This window comes from Saimiri boliviensis, chromosome 2 (genome assembly GCF_048565385.1).
Source record: "Saimiri boliviensis isolate mSaiBol1 chromosome 2, mSaiBol1.pri, whole genome shotgun sequence".
NCBI classification, from domain to species: domain Eukaryota; kingdom Metazoa; phylum Chordata; class Mammalia; order Primates; family Cebidae; genus Saimiri; species Saimiri boliviensis.
Window position 1 is genome coordinate 163,648,324 of NC_133450.1, and position 24,214 is coordinate 163,672,537.

The window sequence follows — 24,214 nt, forward strand, 5'->3', positions numbered from 1 at the left end:
TGATCATTGGAAAAGCATTTAATTGTAAAACATTGGTTGGTTAGATTGAATTTAGTTAACTTCAATCCAATTTTCTTTCCCTTGATAGCTAAGTCACTACATATCTAAAGAGACATCAAGAAGTTGCCATTGGCCAGGCGCGGTGGCTCAAGCCTGTAATCCCAGCACTTTGGGAGGCTGAGGCGGGTGGATCACGAGGTCAAGAGATCGAGACCATCCTGGTCAACATGGTGAAACCCCGTCTCTACTAAAAATAAAAAAATTAGCTGGGCATGGTGGCCTGTGCCTGTAATCCCAGCTACTCGGGAGGCTGAGGCAGGAGAATTGCCTGAACCCAGGAGGTGGAGGTTGCGGTGAGCCGAGATCACGCCATTGCACTCCAGCCTGGGTAACAAGAGCGAAACTCCATCTCAAAAAATAAAAATAAAAAAATAAAAAATAAAAAAAAGAAGTTGGCATTTTCTAGCAATATGGAACTTAAACAAAACAAATTTAAAAAGAGCTTATTCTAACTCACTTTTAGGTGTCTAATGCATAAATTTCTTAAATTAGTTTTCATTGATTCCTCTACTTTATTTAACAAAAGCCAAGGCACAATAATAAATAGACTAATGTCAAAATATCATGCCTTCACTGCTGACAGATACCCAGTGCAAGACTGGTTTAGACAGCTGCTGTCCAAAATCAGAACTTGTTAGAAATAAATTATCTGTTACAATTGATGCATAACAATCAAATTTTGTTTATCAGTCAATAGTTACTTTAGCAAATTTTAAGTTATTCTACTAAGATCAATGACATGTTAAAGAAAAATATATTTATTTTCTCATCATATTTCTATACCTAAGAACAATTATGTTCTTAGTTCTAATTGACACTTATAAATCATAGTAAGTTATGTTATATTATGTTATATTATTTGGTTTACTTAAAAATGGTTATATGCTTATTCTTACAAAAAATATACATTGTAACATGTTGCACTCTCAGCATTTGGGGATTTGAAATAGTAATTTATGATTATGAGTTTGAGAAGAATTTCTGAATTCTTCAGTCTCTTAGTTTTCTATTAAAACATTAATTTGAGTTTATAGAAGCATTTCTTATTTCTTATAAATCACCTCCTAAAATGAATTGTACTTAATCTATAATCAGTACCTCAAGTTTTGGAGGTAAGGATGGAGAGACAGTGGGGATAAATCTTCATGGAGTCCCTTCCATTGTGTCTGGCCAATGGTATTGTTTTGGCCTTTGTATGCTCCCCAAACTCACTGTTGTTTTGCTAATTAACTTTTTATCACATTAAATCCTTCCTTTTCAATAATAAATATTGATATTGACAGTTAACCTGTAGGTTGCTATTGTAAAAAGTACAAAGTATTTGTAAAAATTACAAACATATGTAAGAATTCCCTTCATCAAATGATTTTTTAATATTTATTAAACTATTCAAAGATGTTAAACATTGTAAGAGGTGTACAAATGGAACTTTGCAAGAATCTGGAAGAACTGTAAAAAAGTATGTAATAGAATATTAAAGGGATAATCATCTATATGACCAAAGAGAAATTAGGTTGTAATCACAAGATGAAGAAAAAAATAACAAAAAAGGGGTAGGACTGGTGGAAGATTCAGGCAAGAAGAAAAAAAATATTTGGAAGAAAAAAATGGAAAAGCAGATGGAAAAAAATTGTGTTTTCCACTGTTCTTTTGAGTATGTTCATATTTGCAACTTTTCACTTATGTGTGAGATTTTTTAAAGTTTTAGTAATTCTCATCTTCTAAAAATAGTTATCTTCCACAATTCCGTCACCACACCATTTAACTATAGAAGATATTTATTTTTAAAAAGTAAATAATCACATAGATTAGATTATAAACTATAGAGAGAAGTCTAGTAGATGAGACTACTAAGGAAAATGTCAGATTTTACTCACGATTTCATCACCCAAGCCTAGCGCTGTTACTGGAACATGGTAATTTTGCAGGGTAAGGTTTTAAACCTATCATAAGAACAGCGCAACGCTCAATACTGGAGTCATGTGTTAAATACAGAAAAAAGGGAAACCCCAAGTGTGCTCCTGATAGAAAGGTTTCCAAATTGCTTGCATAGGTATTGAATTATATGTAATTGGGATAGCTACTTAGAGGGTAAACTCCAAAACACAAAATAATAGAAGACATACAATCCAGCAAACAGAGTCAAATCAATGAGTGTGAGATTAAATTATTACCTAGAAATGATCTATGCAATTTTCAAGATCATGACTAGATAAACAAAATACTTTAACATTTTATTGTTTATTTCCATGATCTGTTAGGAAAGCATATCCACTAGAGAATAGATTTCTTTGATTATCAACAATCTTGTGCCATTATTATTATTAGTATGTTATCAGGGATCTTAAATTTACTAACCTAAAATACTTTATTTAAACATAGAAGATAAGAAGTGGCAAATAAATGATTTGAACTTCGATTACATAAATTCAAAGCCAGTATTATTTCTACCATGTTGTGTTCTGAGTATATCTAAAATCAAGCTTTATTGTCGTAATTTTATAGAAGAATAAAAACCTACAGAATTTTTTCAATGACTTTTCCAAGGCCACAGATGGACACTGAAAGAGACATCAGGTCTCGACCTCTAGTTAGAGAAATTTACTGTGCTAATGCTGGTGAAAGACAATTATCACATAAATCAAAGAACAAAATTTAATTTGCATTAAAACATAAATTTAATTAAATAAATATTCCATTTATAAATAAATAATCCTGATTTATGTTATTTATATATTTTTTAAACCCTTAAGACTACATAGGTACTCCGTTTTTCCTCTCATAACAAGTCACACCAAAAGGGCAGGAAGGAGAAATTCACCTCAGAATTTTTTACTAATGAATTTCAGAGGTAAAGTCAGTATTCCAAGCAGAAGATCATTTATTTCAGATAAAATGTAGTAGTAACTAAAAAAAAAAAAAAAAAAAAAAATTCAACATAGACAAGTAATTGATGGCAATTACTATAATTGTAATAAATTTTACAAAGACTCTAGTACACATGGATGAAACACTTCATTGGATTTTTAATAAAAATAGATGTAGGTATGTTGCTGACAACTTCAGAATTGTTTTTCAAGGTGCTGTTTCAATGAAAGATATATTCAACTTTTTATGTTTTAAATTTCTGCTAGCTATTTTATATTTTGGTTCAAATTATAATGTTCTAGAATTTGATATTTTTTGTTAACATGCATAGTCATCTCATAGGTTTTTCTGTTTCTTCCTTTGTGTATGGCTCTCAAAATTTAGGTTTTATATCTCTCTGCTTAATAGCATTGAATGAAACAAAGGACAAATCTGTAATACTAAATGTGTTATTTATTTTATTCCATAGTCATCGCCAAGGTTTTCAGAGTTTCTGAAGGAATAAATCTTCTCGTCAGCTCTTCTATCATCCATTTTCAGTTGCCAACTAGAAAAATGATACCTTAGAAGACTAGGAGTCATTTGCTTAAAGTTACATAACAATTCAGTCATGAATATAATACAATCCAATTTGCTGACATCAATCCAATTACTGACATCAATCAGTAATGATGATGAAATGTCCTTTAAAGTAGGAAAATAATGTTTTCCTCACTTCACAGATGAGGAAACTAAGGCTTACTGAGGCTATGTAATTTAAGCTGCAATTTCAATTCAGGTAATTAGGTTACAAAGCCCATATTCTTTCCACTTCTCCATTTTCTTCCAAGAAGAAATATTACATTTGCTTTTCACATTTTATTAAGTAGACTGTTAACTGCATGTATAAGATCCAGTGACCATAAAGCATTCTAGGTGCATTTTGACTTCTAGAGTTATTGCTGTGTTCAAATGCTTGTTTTCTCACGACTTGGGATCACAAAAAACAATTGTATTCACTCTAGAAATAATGCATTTCATTACAAAATTATATTTTATTTACATGACATTTACACTGTTTCGGTATATTTTACTTAATGAAAAGACAGAGCCTCCACAAGTCATAAATGGTAAGAGGAAGCTGGCTTTACAGATGAGAAATGAAACATGAAATAAGAATAGAACAAGGAAAGGATAGAAACACTTTGATTTGGAACAAATGCATATTTTTAATTATCCATTAAAATTATGTGATATAGACCTATTTTGGCATAAATCACTATTGCAGCAAAAGACCTTTGATGTGATTCAGTGCATAGTTATTTCTATATTTAACTGTGCTTTTTCTTCTATCCTTAAATTGAAGAGACTTGTTGCCCCGCTTTATGGGGCAGTTAAAAACTGCCTCAGCACTTCACCTCATTGAATTATTTGGAGTTGAGTAATTAAAATGTCTTCAAGATATGGAATCCGTAAATGGTAATAGCAGCCACTAGAGTAGTTCTATTATGGATAATCCCGTTGAAGTAATTTCTGTAAAGTATCTTACTCACATGTTTGGAACTCTCACCACCTACCTGGGCAGCTTTTCTATAATTTGCTTTTATGACTCTCAGTTTCAATTGGATTTTATAGGCTTAATGGCTTGGGAAATGATTATGGGCAGCAATAACTCAGAATTGACCTTTTCAGAGTTACCTGCTTTTTCATTGGTTTAGCTAGTAATGCTTCTAATTGAATTTTTCAGCAACAAAAATATGTGCACTAACAGCTGCTGACTTACATTTTATAATTATTGTTATTACACTAGATAAATATTTAAGTAGTTAAGAAAACCATGGCTGTAGAGCAAAATCATCCACAGTAGCACAAAGTCAGTGCGTCTATGTGAAAATACTTTACACTCAAATTATGCCTCCTTTGAAAGAAATCCTTTGGGAACAACTAAAGATGAAATTGCAATCAACTAGCAATTGACTCTGACGATGTATAGGACATAGTAGAAATATAAAGGCAGTTAGCTTTTTATAGGATACTGAAGAAGATGAAGTCAATCCCAGCCTCAACTTTAAAATGGGGATCACTGTGAGATGTAAATTGTGTACTTGCAAAGCCTTTAACACAAAGCCAGGTACTTCTGATGTATTATTAAAAGGAAAAGAATGAGAAGGAAGACTAGTAGTAGAAAGAAGAGGAAGAGGTGGGGGTACCAAGATATCAGCCAGCAGCTGCCACCATTATCACAGCATCTTAAGAAATGTATTTCTCCTCTGGTAGGATTTAGAAACTAAGCGGGTTTTGTAATGTTAGATACCACAAGGTCATTTTGAAACATTTCATTTCAGGATCACATTGAGAAGTACTGCTCTCCTGATCTTAAGAGTCTGTACTGTGTGTCTCATAAGCCTCTCTCTCTAATTACCAGTAGACTGATACCACACCCTGCTTACACGGCAATACACTTGAATTGACTTCTCCTGAGGTGGGCACCAGACTACAACCACCTTCAATGACCACTATTGGTCTTTGTCCCTCAGAACCTGGAAATATACTGGCTATCAATATAAATTAAAGCATATGTAGTTGGTAAAGGCCTAATGTGATCTCCCCAAATATGTGTGCAATTTGGGGAGATCTGTATATGCACATTTGTTATTTTCCTCATTTTAGCAAGTATTAGAAAAATGCTTGTTTTAAAAAATTTGCTGATGACATTGTTTTATTTTAAAATCTACTTGTTTATAGTAACAAATTTACAGTAGTGACTTATAACTGTTTGAATAAAGTAGCTATCCATATGTCCAGGGAGATGAGAGAGAGAGAGAGAGAGAGAGAGAGAGAGAGAGAGAGAGAGAGAGACAGACAGTGAGGGAAATTCTTTCTTATTGCAGTATGCTGAGAAACATAGATAAAATGATGGCGTCTGTAAATAATCAAAGAAAGATAAAACTATGGGGAAAGTAGAGAAAATGAAGTATCTAGTCGTAAAACATGTCTTTATAGGGTACTTATTAATTATTAAATGAAAATTGGAATTTTAAAGTGGAGAAATTTGTAGACTGTTTCCAAGTTTGTCTGTATTTCCACAGCAAATAATGCTACTAGAAATATTACTGGAAATGACTCCAATGGTGTTGTTTGTTTGAGACAGAATCTTGCTCTGTCACCCAGGTTGGAGTGTAGTGGCACATGGCGGCTCACTGCAATCTCATTCTCCTAGGCTCAACCCATCTTCCTACCTTGGCCTCCAGAGTAGCAGGGACAATAAGCATGCACCACCATGCTGGCTAATTTTTTGACTTTTTTTTGTAGAGACAGGGTCTCACTATGTTTCCCAGGCTGGTCTCAAACTCCTTAGCTCAAGAAGTCCTCCTGCCTTGGCCTCCCAAAGTGGTAGGAATACAGGAGTGAGCCACCATGCCCTCCTATTGTACATTTGTAAGCATTTCTTTAGGATAGTAGTGAGAAGTTTGTGTCATGTTTGAAACACATTTAATCTCATAAGAAAATACCAAGTTGTTTCCCAAACTGTCCCAATCTACATTCCCACCAGTAATGTGAATAAAGTTCCCAATCATCCATGTTTACTAACAAGTAGTAATATGCCAGATGTTTTTAGTTTTGTCAGTCTGGCAGGCATCAAATATTTCTTATTGAGTTTAATTTGCATTTATCTTATTGCTGGCATATTTTCATAAGGGTATAAACTATTAACTTGTAAAATTTCTGTTCATTTCTTTGTCCTTTTATTTTCTCTTTTTGTTTGTCAATGTTCAGGAGTCCTTTTTGTAGGTTTTATTGTTCGTTAAGTTATATTTGTTGTGTATACTTAATTTTTTGGCTTTATTTTCTTTATGGACTATAAAGATGTTTTATAAACATAAGTTTCTATTTTTATTGGTATAAAATGTATTAATTTTTGCCTTCATGGCTTATACCTTATGTAAACAAAGCTTGTCTTAGAATACTCGACATCTTAATTATATAGAGATTTTATTTTTCATGTTCCTGAAAACAAGATTTCTTGTTTTCAGGTTTAAGTCTTTAGTTCATTTAGACTAAATGGTGAGAAGTAGGAGCCCAATTTTAATTTTTCCATATAAAAATTCAGTTATCTTAGTACATATATATATATATATATATATATATATATATATATATATATATATTTTTTTTTTTTTTTTTTTGAGATGGAGTTTCGCTCTTGTTGCCCAAGCTGGAGTGCAATGGTGCGATCTGGGCTCACTGCAATCTCTGCCTCCTGGGTTCAAATGATTCTCCTGCCTTAGCCTCCTGAGGAGCTGAGATTACAGGTGCATGTCACCACACCTGGCTAAATTTTTGTATTTTTAGTAAAAATGGGGTTTCACCATGTTAGCCAGGCTGGTCTCAAACTCCTAACCTCAGATAATTCACCAGCCTCGGCCTCCCAAAGTGCTGGAATTACAGGTGTGAGCCACCATGCCAGTCCTTAGTACATATGTTAAATAAACCATCTTTTCTCTGCCTATCACATCTCTTTCTGGAAACTGTATTCTGTTCTTCACTTATTTGTGTACTACTAAACTAATGACACATTTTCTTAATTATTATACTTAAGTAATATTTTGATATCTGAGAGAATTAATTTTTCGAGGATGTCTTGAAATTTCTCCAATTGAATGCCCTCATGTACAATTGCAACCAACACTCAAATGAAGACTAAAAATATTTGAATAACCTCACTTATCACAACACTCAAATGATGTCCCAGAACAGCAAGTCTCCCCAGAAACATTCCCCGTGGTACATTCTAGCACTTAGCATCTACCCAGGTAGAGCTATTTTTTTAGTTTTAATAGCATAAGTTAGGTTTTATGTATTGTCTTTTCCTGACTCTTTACTTTTGAATAGTAATTTCATTACTAGATTATTAGGTTATGAACTCCCCTCTCATCCACAAATACACAACACAAAAGAACAAGAATCAGAAGAGAAAGAGGAAGAATATGCCGGGAGGAATGGAAAGAGCAGCAGAGGGAGAGAAACAGGAGGAAGGAGAGGAAGACAAGATAAAAAGAAAGGAAAAAATTCCTGGAATTTAAAGATTTTGATTGGGTTTTTTACCCCTTCTATCTCTTTTGTATATTCCAAGAAATCTGAAGCAATAAGTCACGAGATACAGGTAGATGGTCTCAGTGGACCTGCCAGGGTCAGAGCTTTCTTAACCGCCTACATCTGTGCTCCCTTCTACATTTCATGTTTATCATGTGATATAAATAGCAGATAAGATTTTTATATTTTAAGCTTTTAAAAAAAGTATTCTCAAATATACCATTACTCTGCAAAAGTGATTTATTTAAGAAATACATTTCTAATAAACATGTTGTCAATATGCACAATACTTTAAGGGTATTTTTCTACAAAAATATTTATTTTAATACCAACTTTTGAGGTATTAAATTTTTTCCCTGAAGGAAATGCTATTTGAATGCAGTTGACCTGTAAGACTAATTTTATTTAAACGTCTCTCAGTAAGGTTTTCTAAGAGGTAAGATTTGATTTAGAAACTAAAAGATATAAATTAGAAACTAAAAGAACTAAAAAAAGAGAAAATGCCAACTTCTGATCCAGCCCATTTTGCACCTTAAATTTCAAATCTGTAGAATGAGCAAAATTATAGTGCTTTCTTAGTGGCATTGTGAGTTAATTCATATAAAGGTTAATGTATATAAATGGTTTATTACAACGTTTGGCACAATGATTTTAACTCTTGTTATGTATAACTCAGCTTCAGATGTTGAAGAAAGATTAAAGTTCTTAATGATCTTACTTTTGTCATTAAGAAGTTAAATACTTATTAATAATAAGAATAGTATCTTTTACTTTGAAAGAGGAACAATTTTATAATCAAACAGTATTCAAAGCAGAATGTTACTATTTTATTTGGACATGTTTTTTTTCTGTGCTTAAAATGAACCAACAATTTGGCATGACACAATACCCTCCCCTAGTTTAAATGCATAGCCACACTGTTTCACATTTATTATGCCACTAGAGTATTCTTAGAAATAGATGCTAGTCACTTATATGAATGTGACTAGAAAGTCCTATAATTCTAATCATCACTGCTCACTTATGAATTCCTTGCTTTATCTGAAAACTCTTACTTATCCTCTGCATGGTAAGCATTGCCTTCTCTGTGAAAATTGCTTATACACACCAATATGGTTCTAAACTCTGTAAAAACACAATTGGACCAAGAAGCAGTTTCTTCACTCCTTCTAGAATCTGCCTGGTTTAGCCTGCCTGCCTCCACCATGTCCATCAGGGTGATCCAGAAGTTCTGCAAGGTACCCACCTCTGGCCCCTGGGCCTTCGGCAGGCACTCCTACACGAGTGGGCCCAGGGCCCACATCAGCTCCTTGAGCTTCTTCCAAGTGGGCAGTAGGAGCTTCCAGGTTGGCCTGGGCAGAGACTGTGATAGGGCCAGAGGTATGGGAGGCATCACCACCATCGTGGTCAACCAGAGCCTGCTGAGCCTCCTTAACCTGGAGAGAAGGAGCAGATCAAGACCCTCAACAACAAATTTGTCCCCTTCATCAACAAGGTATGGTTCCGGAAGCAGCAGAACACAATGCTGAAGACCAAGTGGAGACTCCTGCAGCAGCATAAGATGGCTCCAAGCAACATGGCCAATATGTTTGAGAGCTACATCAACAACCTCAGGTGGCAGCTGGAGACTCTGGGCCAGGAGAAGCTGAAGCTGGAGGTGGAGCTTGGAAACATGCAGGGGCTGGTGGAAGACTTCAAGAAAAAGTATGAGATCCATAAGAGTAAGGAGATGGAGAATGAATTTGTCCTTATCAAGAAGGATGTGGATGAGGCTTACACGAACAAGGTAGAGCTAGAGTCTCGCCTGGAAAGGCTGACAGACGAAATCAACTTCCTCAGGCAGCTGTATGAGGAGGTGACCTGGGAGCTGCAGCGCCAGATCTCAGACACATCTGTGGTGCTGTCCATCGACAACAGCTGCTCCCTGGACATGGACAACATCATCACTGATGTCAAGGTACAGTATGAGGAGATCCCTAACAGCACCCGGGCTGAGGCTGAGAGCATGCACCAGATCAAGGATGAGGAGCTGCAGACGCTGGCTGGGAAGCACAGGGATGACCTGCAGCATACAAAGACAGATCACCTGGATGAACTGAAACATCAGCCACTCCAGGCTGAGATTGAGGGCCTCAAAGGCCAAAGGGCTTCCCTGGAGGCCACCAGTGCAGATGCTGAGCAGCGTGGGGAGCTGGACATTAAGGATGCCAACACCAAGCTATCGGAGCTGGAGGCCACCCTGCTGCAGGCCAAGCAGGACATGGTGCAGCAGCTGTGTAAGTACCAGGAGCTGATTAACGTCAAGGTGGCCCTGGACATCAAGATCGTCACCTACAGGAAGCTGCTGGAGGGCAAGGAGAGCCAGCTGGAGTCTGGGATGCAGAACATAGGTATCCACACGAAGACCACCAGTGGCTATGCAGGTGGCCTTGCTCCTAAAGCTGCACCAACTCCACCAGGGTTGTGGTTGCGAAGAAGATCAAGACTCACGATGGGAAGCTGGTGTCCGAGTCTTCTGACATCTTGCCTAAGTGAACAGCTGCAGCAGCCCCTTGTAGCCTGCCCCTCCTGTGGCTGCCTCAGAGCCCGGAAGGCAGGCCGCTGTTCAGGGAAGCCTGGGGAATGGGAGACCCACCTGAGGCTCAGCCCTGGCCCTCAACCCACCCTAGGGGGAGTTACTGCCTAGGGACCCCTGCTTGCCCATGCCTCGAGCTACAAAAAAATCAATTTTTGTTGTTGTTGTTGTTCCAAAATAAAACCTCAGCTAGCCCTGCCAAAAAATAAAAATAAATTGTGAATATTGCCTATATAAAACATTTTTGGTTGCTCATCAACAGCCAACCCATGCCCACATACATACACTTGCATTCCCTTCTAATAGATCTGCCTTCCATTATAGAATATGGAAATGTGAGATGCTTGATCCTGTAATGCTGCTTTCCAAATGTGGTCACTGGCACTTAAGAGAGCCTTCCTGGACATTTCTGAAGGTGTGAGAAAAATCAGTGCCTTTGTGGCAGTCATCTTGCAGTCACCTTGTGACTGTCGGAAAATAAACCCAAGAACAGAAATCCAAGGGAAGCAGAGTTACATACAGAAGGACGTTTCCTGAATCCTCCATGATGTATGTCATCGGATTAACCAAACCTGGAAATCTGAACTTCTTTCCTTGTTATATTTGATGATAAACTCCTCTGACATAAAGCAGTTTGGGTCTTATATATCTTATTTCTGATACACTGCTCTCATGCATAGCATTCTAATTTATTGGCACACATAGTAAGCAATGAATACATGTTTGTTGAATGAAAGCAATAGAGGATCACTTTCCCTTTCATATTCAGATACTCCCAACAGGAATATTAGCATCAGGTTGCTACAAGAGCAGTTGCAGGTTTTGCCATTGAAAGTAATGGCATTACATTTTAACAAATAACAGAAAGAAAATAAGGCCAAAAGGCACTTGTAGTGCAGAGTAAAAAATAACCTACATAACTTTTACACAGTGGATATTTCATTGTAAAGTATAGAAAAAAATCATTTAACTAATTTATTGTAGTTAATGTAGATTGGGTAGCAGTTAAAATTTACATTGACTAAGTTTTATTTTGGTCACTGGAATGAATAAAGTGCTATAAAGGAGAGTCAAAATGCTGAATTCCCATTTTAAAAATGATTTCTTCCATTAATTGTTTTTCTGTTCTCAATAATTCAAAATTATAGAGCAGATAGCCCATTGAATTATATGGTTATAATTAGGCTGTTCCTTTAGCATGTTTTATGCCTCAGTATTTTTATGCTTCCAAAACATCTTCTACTGGCTGTATAGAAAGCTGTCTTTAAATGGAATTGTCTTCTGCCTCAGAAAATATTGTACTAGATGCTTATATTCTTTGTCCAAGTGTTAAAATGTAAAGCAAATTAAAATGATATTTTACCTATATATATATATATATATATATACTACAAATTCTCAAATAAAAGATTTTTGACACAGTGATCAGAAGCAAAACTTAGATTTCTTTAAATCACTAAACATATATATATATACATATATATATATATGTTTCTACATCGATATATGTGTATATACATAAATATATTTCTGTTATGACTAAGCAAATTAGAATTAATCATTTTAAGAGGATAGCCAATCAGAAATTAATAGACAACAATTTATCTACAAACTTTTCCAATAAAGGAGAACTTCGTGCTTCCATTGATAAAGGAAAGTTGGCCTCTCCAACCATGCCACAGACACACGTGTGCCTGAATAATGGGGTATTATAAACTGAAAAGCAAGAACTCCTGTCCAACCTTTTGGGAAAGTAAAAATCAATTCTGCACATAATTTCTTCCATGCACTTGAGAAAGTAAAGTTCTGTATGTTTCCTCTAAATAAAACTAACTTCTGTGTCTGTACCCTCAAATTTTTCACAAACCTTTGTATTGACTTCTTTTTTTTCTTTTATTTTCTCCACATGATCAAGATCTCTCATGTATTTTGTCAGACATCAAATAGAACACATTTCTTTTCTAATAAAGTGTGAGAGTTACTACAGAAGTATGAGAAATTTATTTCTGATTCTTATTTTTTAAGTGCTAAGTTTGCTTTCTTACTGCCCTCTGACATTCAATTATATGCTGAATTACAATTTAGGGCCTAAGTAAAAATGCTACGGAGGTGTTAAGTCCTAAAAAATTTTTAAAAAAATTAAAAAAAAACTTTGGGAAAAAATAAACTTCACTTAATAGAGGTAAAACATTCTTCACAATCATGATAGATATGCCAGTGTTTGTTGTGAAAAATACTGCTTTCGTCTTATGCAGGCGTCCCTGAACTATGGCCCACGGGCCACATGCGGCCCCCTGAGGCCATTTATCTGGCCCCCCACCGCACTTCAGGAAGGGGCACCTCTTTCATTGGTGGTCATGAGAGGAGCACAGTATGTGGTGGCCCTCCAACGGTCGGTCTGAGGGACAGTGAACTGTCCCCCTGTGTAAAAAGTTTGGGAATGTCTGGTTATGCTTCAAAATGACTTCAGTGGTTTGCAATATAATGATTATGAATCACTTCAAATACATACTTTTCACAATGACAGCTTTAATTGACATGTTCTAATTATTCTGATTTTAACAAAATAGTGTATTGTCTATTTCCAGTCATGAATACTTTCTATATTTTTATATTAACACGATATATTTTCAATCATTTTTAGATATACTTCCAAATGTCATGTGAAAGTCATATTTGCTTTGTCACTGTCGTAAGATGTATTTAATGTAAGATTACAAAGTTTTAGTATTGTATAATTTGAATATGGCAGCATTTAAAAAATAGTTATAGTATTAGTATGTTAATCAATGCATTTAATTTATTCTAGAGTAAGTTTGCACACTATTATATAAATAGAGACTTATAAATTCTAGCTGTTTCTGAACCAGGAAGGCAATTTTCCCCTGAAAAGAATTTTTATTTGTTGTTTATTGTGTTTTATTGCTCAGCGTGAATGCCTGGTGTCTTGAGAAAATGGAAGCCCCTATTATATAAGACTTTTGTGACAGACTTGACACTTTTATAGTAATTGTATAATTAACTCTCATAATGTGATACTTAAGGAAAAGATAACATGCTGTGTTATATTCAACACCGTAGTCAGATGTCCTAATTCCCTAGTCTCAAGTGTTTCATTTCTGAACTGCTTTCCCATTTCCACTTTTGTCCAAATCCTTCAAGAAATTTAGAAATTTTATGATTTTTAAGCAATTTTGCCTGAGAATGATAATTATAAAAATATGTATACACACACATAACCATAATACAAACCATTTGACAGCCAGATTTGAGCTGGTTTTACTAGATATTGCCAACTTTCATCATAGGAGAATTCACATTTCTTTCCGACTCTCTTGGTGCATGTAAAACAGATTTAGAATGGGTGCTTGGCTAAGCACATTTCAAATAAGATGCAAATTTAGATAAATCTGAGAAACTCTTAAAAAATTAGATAACCTTTAAATCCCTCACCCACTTTTAGAAAATAAGGAATTAGATGATATTTAAAGATGATTTCCTTGGAGAGAGAGCTATGCCACCCCCACTGGCTTTAAAGAAATTTGAGGTGTAACCTATCCATCCCAAGTCAAGATAGAAAGACTCTGAGGAAACCATGTTGATGATTAAATAAACACCTGTGCTACAGTTCACAGAACATTTTAACCTCACCACTTGAGAAATATAAAGAGTAAGAAAAGATCCTAACAAAAGGAAGAGCAAGCAGGCGAGAACATATCTCAAGAAAGAGAAACTTTACAGGTGGCAAACGCCTGTAATTCCAGAACTTTGGGATGCTGAGGCAGGCGGATCATGAGGTCAAGAGATTGAGACCATCCTGCCCAACAGGGTAAAATCATGTCTCTACTGAAAATACAAAAATTAGCTGGGCATGGTGGCACACAGCTGTAGTCCCAGCTACCTGGGAGGCAGCTGAGGCAGGAGAATCACTTAAACCCGGGAGGCAGAAGTTGTAGTGAGCCCAGATCACGCCACTGCACTCCAGTATGGTGAGAGAGCAAGACTCTGTCTCAGAAAAAAGAAAGAAAAAGAGAGAGAGAGAGAGAGAGAGAAAGAAAGAAGAAAAGAAAGAAAGAAATTAAAACTAGAGTTAACTCAGGGCTAAGGAAGGGTTAAGCAATGGATCTCAGTAGAGTTCAGCACTTGCATAACCAATGGTGCTGTAATATATCTCAGTACACAAATGTACTGATGATAAAGTGCCAGCTTTAAATAATGACCAGTCCAAGCCAATGCCGTTTAACTAAGAATTTGAGTCCTCCTCATATATTTCTCTCACCATGCCCTGAAGTCAAACATTGCCTTGGGCAAGCTGGAAGAGGAGAAATGGTACAAAGATTGAACAAGGAGAGGGAAAGAAGATGATGACTCCATCCTTCTTGGACTACTAGCCTACAAATGGTACCAACTTGGCAGAGAAGACAGGTCTCAACACTAAATAACCATGGGACTGGAAGTAAATTGGCATTGTTTTAAAGATTTGAAATGATTGTGAACATTTCTTTTTAGCATCTAAAAGTTACCAGAAAAGTCAAGTTGCCTGCCTAAATTTTTCAAGAGTCATGGAAACAACTGTTTAAATAGAGTGAATCAAAAAAGATTATGGTAGACAAAAAATCATTTTTGTTTATCTTAGCCCACAATCTGTGCTCATCCTCGGGAGAAGTCACCATACAGTTACAGTAATAAAGCTGCCATCACATGGGGGCATTGTTTTCTCAAAAGAGGAGCACTGTTAGCAATTGCAAACAGCAAAATCTGAACCTCCCCACAATTTCCGTGTAGCGTTTACAGTAGACACTATTACCTATCATGACTTTGACACAACCATCATGGTGGGACCTGGATTCCAGGTACGTTATACATTTACAAGAATTATTTCCTCAGAAAAAGGAAGTTGTGGTCTCATAAGCAAGTAAGACACTTGGTTTGGTGAGTGTCTTTTAAAAAAAGACGTGAGAAGGATATAAAATTACAACACACCACAAAACCTACAGTGCTTCTCAAGTGACAGAGAGATAGCTCCCATCGATTTTAACATCCCATTAAAGCCAGCCAGCAAACCAGAGAATGTATTGTCTGCAATAATGAAGCATTTCTCCAGAGACTTGGCCTTGGTAAAATAAATAAAAAGGGGTAATTCCTTCTATTAATTCAGTTCACTCTGGCCATCGATAGGAATTAGAGTCCGATTCCTGAAAATCTTACACTTGGGGGGAAATGTCTACTATAAATAAATAGAAAGTGAAATACAATGTGAATTATTTTATTGTATCATATGTCTGTAGGTAACCAAAAGTTCCTCTTCCAGTAATTAAAATTTATGTTTAGTGAATGAATGGGATCCTTTACATGTTGTTCAAAATAGTAGTTTGAGATAAAAGCACGGGCATTAAAGCTGGGGGAAAGAGAGGTAGATAGAATTTGACCTTTACCAAGCTGTCAGGGAAACAAAGATTCCCTAGTTCACAAACATGGCCTACCATCATAGAGAGATGCACAGTTACATCCTTCCAACAATATCTTGGCTATACTAAGTTTCTGTACAAAAATACTAAAACATGATTAATCTTTTGTCAAGTGTAATCATGTCACATGTATTATAAAATATAGAAGCATAAGAGAAGAACATACATGTTCAGTCAATATATGTGGAAGCATTTGTTATGACAATATATGGCACATAAGTTTATTCTCGCTGATATTGTCTACTGAAAAGTTTTGAGCATTGAACTTGTCATGGTTATGGCAAATAATATAATGCTTCTAAAAATATTTTTATATATGCACATATACGTAGTAGAAACTGCTCAATTATTAATGAAATAAAATAATAGAGATTGAAATTTCCAGTAAAAGACACTGAACTAAATGCTAAAATGTGACAGCATTACCTCTTACTTTGATATGAATTGCCTATTTCTCCGTTAGATGAGGGTGATTATTTTGGTTTTCCTAATGGATTTTGTTTCCACTGATGAATTTTGAACATGGCTTAAAAATACATTGGAATACATTTTTTCTTATTCCTGTAATATTTCCTATCTGCCCTTGATTGGTGATATGGTTTGGCTGTGTCCCCACCCAAATCTCATCTTGAATTCCCATGTGTTGTAAGAAGGACCTGGCTGGAGGCAATTGAATTGTGAGGTCAGGTCTTTCTCATGCTATTCTTGTAACAGTGAATAAGTCCGAGGAGATCCGATGGTTTTTAAAAAATTAAATTTCCCTGCACGAGCTCTCTTGTCTTGTCTGCTGCCATGAGAGACATGGATTTCACCTTCTGCCATGATTGTGAGGCCCTCCCAGTCACATGTAACTGTAAATCCATTAAACCTCTTTCTGTTATAAATTTCTCAATCTTGGTATCTCTTTATCAGCAGCATGAAAATTGGCTAATACAATAAATTAATACCAGTAGACTAGGGTGCTGCTGAAAAGATAACCCAAAATGTGGAAGTGACTTTAGAACTGGGTAACAGGCAGAGGTTGGAAGAGTTTGGAGGGCTCAGAAGAAGACAGGAAAATGTAGGAAAGTCTGGAACTCCCTAGAGAGTCATTGAATGACTTTGACTAAACTGCTGATAATGATATGGACAACGAAATCTGGTCTGAGGTGGTCTCTGATGGAGATGAAGAACTTTTTGAGAACTAAAGCAAAGATGACTCTTGCTATTTCTTAGCAAAGAGACTGGTGGTATTTTGCCCCTGACCTAGAGATTTGCAGAACTTTGAACTTGAGGGAGATGATTTAAGGTATCTGGTGGAAGAAATTTCTAAGCAGCAAAGCATTCAAGAGGTGACTTGGATGCTGCTAAAGGCATTCAATTTTATAAGGAAAGCAGATCATAAAAGAAAACTCCATTTTCTGAGGAAAAATTCAAGCTGGATACAGAAATTTGCATAAGTAATGAGGAGTCAAATTCTAATCACCAAGACAATAAGGATAATGTCTCCAGGATGTATCAGAGGTCTTCACAGCAGACCTTGTCATCACAGGCCCAGAGGCCTGGGAGGAAAAAGTGGTTTTGTGGGTGGGTCCCAGGATCCTTGGGCCTTCTGCAGCCTAGGGACTTGGTGCCCTGTGTCCCAGCTGCTCCAGCTGTGGCTGAAAGGGGCCAGTGTAGAGATCAGGCCATGGCTTCAGAGGGTACAAGTCCCAAGTCTTGTCAGCTTCCATGTGGTTTTGAGCCTGCAACTATACAGAAGTCGAGAATTGGAATTTGGGAGCCTCTACCTAGATTTCAGAGGATGTATGGACACACCTGCGTGTTCAGGAAGAAGTTTGCTGCAGGGGCAGGATGCTCATAGAGAACCTCTGGTAGGACAGTGTAAGGGAAATGCAAGGTTGGATACCCACACAGAGTAACCACTGGAGAGCTACCTAGTGGAGCTATCAGAAGAGGGCCACCATTCTCCAGTCCCCAAAATAGTAGATCCACTGACCACTTACACTGTGTGCTTGGAAAAGTCACAGATACTTAATGCCAGCCTATGAAAGCAGCTTGGAGGGAGGCTGTATCCTGCAAAACCACAGGGGCAGAGCTGCCCAAGACCATAGGAACCCACCTTTCATATCAGCATGACCAGGATGTGAGACATGGAGTCAAAGGAAATCATTTTGGAGCTTTAAGATTTGACTGCCCTGCTGGATTTTGGATTTGCATGGGGCCTGTAGCCCCTTTGTTTTGGTCAATGTCTCCCATTTGGAATGGCTGTATTTACCAGATGCCTGAACTCCTACTGTATCTAGGAAGTAATTAACTTGCTTTTGATTTTACAGGCTCATAGGCAGAAGGGACTTGTCTTGTCTCAGATGAGATTTTGGACTGTGGACTTTTCAGTTAATGCTGAAATGAGTTAAGACTTTGGGGAACTGTTGGAAAGGCATGATTGGTTTTGAAATATGAAAAGGTGGCCGGGCGTGGTGGCTCAAGCCTGTAATCCCAGCACTTTGGGAGGCCGAGGCGGGTGGATCACGAGGTCAAGAGATCGAGACCATCCTGGTCAACATGGTGAAACCCCGTCTCTACTAAAAATACAAAAAAATTAGCTGGGCATGGTGGCACGTGCCTGTAATCCCAGCTACTCAGGAGGCTGAGGCAGGAGAATTGCTTGAACCCAGGAGGCGGAGGTTGCGGTGAGCCGAGATCGCGCCATTGCACTCCAGCTGGGTAACAAGAGCGAAACTCCGTCTCAAAAAAAAAAAAAAGAAATATGAAAAGGTAAAGATTTGGGAGGGACCAGGGGCAGGAAGATGTGATTTGGCTGTGTCCCCCTCCACCAAATTTCATCTTGAATTCCCATATGTTGTGGGAGGGACAAGGTGGAAGGTAATTAATCCTGAGGGCAAGTCTTTTCTGTGCTGTTTTCCTGATAGTAAATATGTCTCATGAAATCCGATGGTTTAAAAAAACCAGTTTCCCTACACAGGCTTTCTTCTCTTGTCTGCTGCCATGTGAGAAGTGCTTTTCACCTTCCGCCATGATGTGAGGCCTCTTCACTCATGTGGAACTATAAGTCTATTAAACCTCTTTCTTTCATAAATTGCCTAGTCTCAGGTATGTCTTAATCAGCAGCATGAAGACGAACTAATACAACGGGATTGATAAGGTTTTGTGAGTGAATTGATAAGATAGGTGAGAAAGGAGTCAAATATATTTCTAGGTTTTTTGTAGGGGGAAAACTGGGTAGATGACTCTTTAATTCACAGAAATGGGAACACAAAAGGGGGGTGGTGGGAGAACATTGAAATTCAATTTTCATATATTAGAAGGCAAGAAGCTAATGTGCTATCAAACAGATATGTTGATTTGTTTCTCAGAATTGAGGCCTTAGGAGTACATATTGATCAGAGTGTCATGAGATAGAAATGACCCTTGAAGCTGCAAGAGTAGATAAGTTCTACCATAAAAACCATAGACTGAAAAGAAAAGAAGCATGAGTGACTAGAGTAATGTGAACTCCTAAGAGGGATACCTGGTTGAAGGGAAGGCTTGGGGAAACAAGAATGGTCACACATATCAGGGCCCTGGTGATGGGTGAGAAAAAGACTGGAGTCCACTTAGAGAATCTATCCCCTAGAAAAATTCCAGTTGACAAAATCTTGGTTTTGATCAATGGGGTCCTGTGTCCTGAACACTGCCCATGGACTATTCAGTGAAGGTACAAACCAAGCAATTTGTCATACTTCCATCCTGTTTCATCTTCACCTTTGGACTCTATGGTTTGTCATTTTCTTCATAAGCAACCTTGAACTTTGAGTACGAAGCTGCTAACGTCTTCATTGTGTTCTGGGAAGGTGGCAAACTAACGTTTCCCTATTTAAGTGTTTGGTAGATAGTACACAACACAGATACCTTTGTGAAGTGAATGCCTACTCAGAAAAAAATCCAATACAAAATGAAGGAGCTAAATAAATTAATCTATCTGTCCTTGTCTTTCTGTAGAGAAAAATATATGGACCAATTCCAAGGTCCAAGTACAGAGAACATAGTGCCAGGTAGTAATTATTTTTTTAAGACAAGCTAAATAATATGCGGTATGACTCAGTGCATATTATTGATCCCCAAAATATAGTTGAATTTAAATGAATTATCTAACAGCTGGGAGACCTGTGAAAATGCCATATTCAATACTTTGTTTGTTAATACTAAGTGTCAACTCTATTAGATTGAAGGATGCAAAGTATTGATCCTGGTTGTGCCTGTGAAGGTGTTGCCAAAAGAGATTAACATTTGAGTCAATGGGCTGGGTAAGGCATACCCACCCTTAATCTGGTGGGCACCATCAAATCAGCTGCTAGAGAATATAAAAGAGGTAGAAAAATGTGAAAAGGCGAGACTGACCTAGCCTCCCAGCTTACATCTTTCTCCCATACTGGATGCTTCCTGCCCTCAAACATCAGACTCCAAGTTCTTCAGTTATGAGACTCAAACTGGCTCTCCTCCTCCTCTACCCTATAGACAGCCTATTGTGGGACCTTGTGATCAGTACATTAATACTTAATAACCTCATATATATATATATATATATATATATATATGTAAAATCTCATATATATATAATAACCTCATATATATATATAGTCTCCCATTAGTTCTGTTCCTCTAGAGAACCCTAATACAGATATGTCATTAAGGATACACAGAGTTTTCCCAGCAGAGTCTAATTCTTTTGATACAGTCTACTAGATTTGTAGATCAAAGGAATGATGTAGACACAATGTATCTTTATTTCAGAAAGGTATGCATTTTTTTTGGAAGACAAGAAATGGTGAATTGGTCCCTGGATAACAGAAGATTTAAATGGATTTTGAACTGGTTCAGCAGCATTAGGTTTTGAATGAGAAGTCCCAAATAAATGGAATCAGGAATTAGGAATGCTTTTATATTAAAGATGTAATGAAGGCTCGCTAGTCTAGAATGCCTTGAATTTGTCACTTAATATCCTACCTGCCTGATTTTGGATTTGAATTAAGAGTTGATTAAATGTGAGCTACTAATGGAAGAAGTAGGAATGGGAGATCTCGATTAATACTCAACCGTCAAAGGAAATTATCTGATACACTGTGAAAAACAACTGTTTCATAGAATTGTCGATTTACAACTGCAGAAACAACTTGGGTTAAATAGTTTCTTACTATAGCCTTTAATTTATCTCTTTTCTTCTCACAGTATAACATCTGATAGCCCAAAACTAAAGACACTACTGAGAAAATAATTGGTAAGATTATCTATGGCTAAGGGATTCTACAATACAGTAATCATAAATGGGTGTGTGTCTGCAGACAGCAACTTGAAAAGGTTGCAAAGTATCTTTGGAGTATTCTATGGGACACAAGGTATTCATCCCTATTATTTCGCTCTTTGATTCTCTATAACTACCTCCCTGAAATTCACTCCCTAAACTTTCTAGAACATGAATATTCAGATAAGATCCCTAAGGATTCTTCTAAGTCTCCTCAAACTCTTGATCCAGCTATTTTTTTCCACATCAGCCATATGTGCAAGCCTATTTGTACATATAAATGTAAAAACAAACTGGCTGCCTTGTAACGTGCAATATATTGAATCTAATGCTTAGAGTTAGTGTTTTTGAATAGTCTTTGCATGTCCAATAGAACTTCTGGAAGTTGACAAAAATCAGGAAAATCAGAGGATTTTTAGGATTGGTATCCCCAAAATTTAATTTTAACTAATTTCTGTACATAACTGCTTTTGTTATATCTTCTTACATTTCAATTGTATACAGTTTATATTTTTTACTATATTTATCTATAAAGATAGCAGTAAATTTATGTGATTTTATAGCAATGTACATTACCTTGAGTGCAGATTGAGCATTTTTAACTGTTGAAGTGTTCTATCAAAACCTCCCACTGATCAGAAAGTGAGGGCATAGAAGTGCTGCTGAGTCTGTAGTTTACATGAATTGGGAAAGTTAAATTACTAATAGTAGCCTGGATCTGATAAATATTTTAAGGATTTTGTAAGTGTATGTGTGTATGAGTGTGTTTCTGTGTATGTGCCTGTAAAAGACAGCACAGAGAGAGAGAGAGAGTTGGCAAATGGGATGAATGTTGCTCATAAACATGATACCAAGAAATATTAATGCTATTTACCGGTAAAAGAGAAACACTTCATTGAAGCATAAAAACCGCATATTTGGTTTTATGACATAACATTTATATAATGAGTATAATTTATTAACTTTTTAAAAATTATAACTTCAGATCTCTTCATGGATGCTCACAATATTGACAATAAAGGACTGCTTGTGGGCCAAGTTGTCAATATATGTAATATTCTAAAAATTAGCTCTAAGGAATACTAACAATTTTAAAATTAAAAATACTACTTTCCATTCTAGCATGTAATTTTAATTTTATATCTACAAGTTTTAATAGCATTCCTATTACTAGAGTAATTAAAAACAAACGTAAAATCATGATTTTATAAATTTTTATTTTTTTTAGACACAGTGTTGCACTGCCGCCCAGGCTGTAGTGCAGTGGCATGATCTCAGCTCACTGCAATCTCTGCCTCCTGGGTCCAAGCAATTCTTCTGCCTCAGCCTCCCGAGGAGCTGGGACTACAGGTGGGTGCCACCACACCCAGCTAATTTTTTATAGTTTTAGTAGAGATGGGGTTTCACCATGTTGGCCAGGATGGTCCCAATATCCGAACTTCATGATCTGCCCACCTTGGGCTCCCAAAGTGCTGGATTACAGGTGTGAGCCACTGTGCCTGGCCATTTTTTTTTTTAATTATTCTCTAATTAGCTGAGCAATGATGTTGATATCTTTTGAATCATGTTAGTTGTACATTACAACCAAGACAAAGACTGTATTAAAATGAGCATTAAAAAGAGAAATTAGATTGAGTGAGACTTACCAATGTGCAGCCTCCCCCTACAAGATGATTTTATAGCTGGAGGATGAAAAGTATCAAACTCCTCAAGATTTCCCTGGAAGGAAAAATGAGAGATAGCTTTAATTCACATTTTCTGACAGTTATGTCACATTTAAGTCAATATTGACAATAAAGGAATGAACTTTTAGGGTTCACAGTGATTATCCACATCTGACCCCTTTCCTACACATGCCTACAGTTTCAACATTTCTTTCTTCCTAGACTCTTCTTCACTTGCTACCTGTTCTCCAATGTTACTCTTTCTAAACCATGCTCTAATTTCTAGTTCAGAAAGCCATAATTTTTAAATTTCTATTTTACTCATAAGTTTATTCTAATATTAACACACATTCCATCATCTATCTTTTTGCCTTTTTGATGGATCTGCCTTATTTCCTCTCCTAAATTTTTAATTCAGCAATCTGATTCTCTTCTGTGTGTATTCAAAATACAGTAGAACTTTGGTATTGTGACTACTTAGCAAGGGCAACATCTACTCATGCCCATATATTAATCGAAGAGTCACAGTCCTACTTACACATGCCTGAAATGATCACTGCCAAAATATCCATTCACTGACTTATCAATGACTTAAGGTTTTCAAAGAAAAATATTGCAATTCTTGCTTAGGAGTGGTAGAAAATGAAATCTAATATTTTTACAGAACTTTAATGAATAATGTTTTAAAAAGTGCAAGGTACTACTATACTTTTCTGCTGACTTTTTCAGAACCTAAGCCAAATGACATTTATTGAGCAGTTAATATGTGCCAGGTGCTTTATGTATATAATATTAATCTTCAGAGAAACCTAATGTGGTAGAAGGGACTTACTGTTGATTTTTTTCTCTCTCTCTCTCTCTTTCTCTCTCCCTCTCTCTCTCTCTCTCTCTCTCTCTCTCTCTCTTTCTCTCTCTCTCTCTCAGATGGGAAACCTGAGGCAAACAGAATCTCAGTTACTTGCCCAAACCCTCTTGGTCTGTAAATTGGTAGAGCTGGAAATGAAATGCAGGCAATCTGACTGAGAGCCTTTCACTCCACCTACACTAATATGCTAGCCGTGTCTACAAATTACATGTACTACTAAATGGAAAGGAATGCTAGAAGGAAAAAACGGGAAAGATAATTTTACAAATCATCAAAGCACACAACTGAAAATTTTAAAAGTAGCCGTTTATAAGCGATTCTGCCCTTTATAACTCTCCGCCAAGATACCTCAGGCAACCT

General features: G+C 36.6%; 1 protein-coding gene and 1 pseudogene across 38 annotated transcripts in view; one reads left to right on the forward strand and one right to left on the reverse strand.

Annotated features, from left to right (window-relative positions):
* Positions 1 to 24,214, reverse strand: part of PTPRD (protein tyrosine phosphatase receptor type D) — a 2,307,989-nt gene that overhangs the window by 1,687,317 nt on the left and 596,458 nt on the right. For all 38 annotated transcript variants that reach the window (XM_074394799.1, XM_074394802.1, XM_074394800.1 and 35 more), the window contains one exon: positions 22,972 to 23,044. The gene's annotated coding sequence lies outside the window, so the exon portion shown is untranslated. Of the gene's footprint in view, positions 1 to 22,971; positions 23,045 to 24,214 lie in introns of those variants that run through there.
* On the forward strand, positions 9,207 to 10,536 carry LOC104651420 (keratin, type II cytoskeletal 8 pseudogene; annotated as a pseudogene).